Source organism: Thunnus thynnus, chromosome 3 (assembly GCF_963924715.1).
Source record: "Thunnus thynnus chromosome 3, fThuThy2.1, whole genome shotgun sequence".
NCBI lineage: Eukaryota > Metazoa > Chordata > Actinopteri > Scombriformes > Scombridae > Thunnus > Thunnus thynnus.
Window position 1 is genome coordinate 23961011 of NC_089519.1, and position 725 is coordinate 23961735.

Sequence of the window (725 nt, forward strand, 5' to 3'; positions counted from 1 at the left end):
GTGGCGATACGTGGCTGATCAGCACAGGAAGTGCAGCCACCTGATCAAATCTACCAGGGACTGTTTATAAAGTCCATGATATCTCTCTACTCTCACTTTTTATTATCAATTTGGAAAAAAATATTGTTTGGATTCACTGAACATGAGGGGAATCTCTGTTCATAGTTTTATTAATCTATTAATTTGCTTTCTATTTTGACCATATTTTATATTCACAAATCCAAATTCTTAACTTTTCAGATCTGACTGTCCATATCAAACAATACATTTCTCCAATATCTGAATGTACAAACAAAAAAGCTGTTCAAATGTATAACCACTGTAAGGTCTGCAAGATATTTATTCTTTTATTTCATTTTATTTTTTTATTACAACCTTTAGACCCCTGGTGTGTTTGTGATTGTAGACTCAAGTTGTAAACAAGAGGTGCAGCCAGTTATTTAAAGGGAAAGAAAACTCGTAATGACTTTGTGACAATATAACACAAAAGTAGAAAGAAAAAGTAATTAGTGTGAGAGCTGGGAAATGAATACACTAATTACATTTTCTTTGTATTTTTCTGCTATATTGTCACATAGAAAAGAATTTTTCTCCTACTTCACCCTTCCTCATCTCCTGTCTTCAATAATAATAATAATAATAAATAATAATACATTTAATTTGTACCACACTTTTAATTCATAGTGAATCTCAAAGTGCTACAGCATTAAAAACATTCAACACAT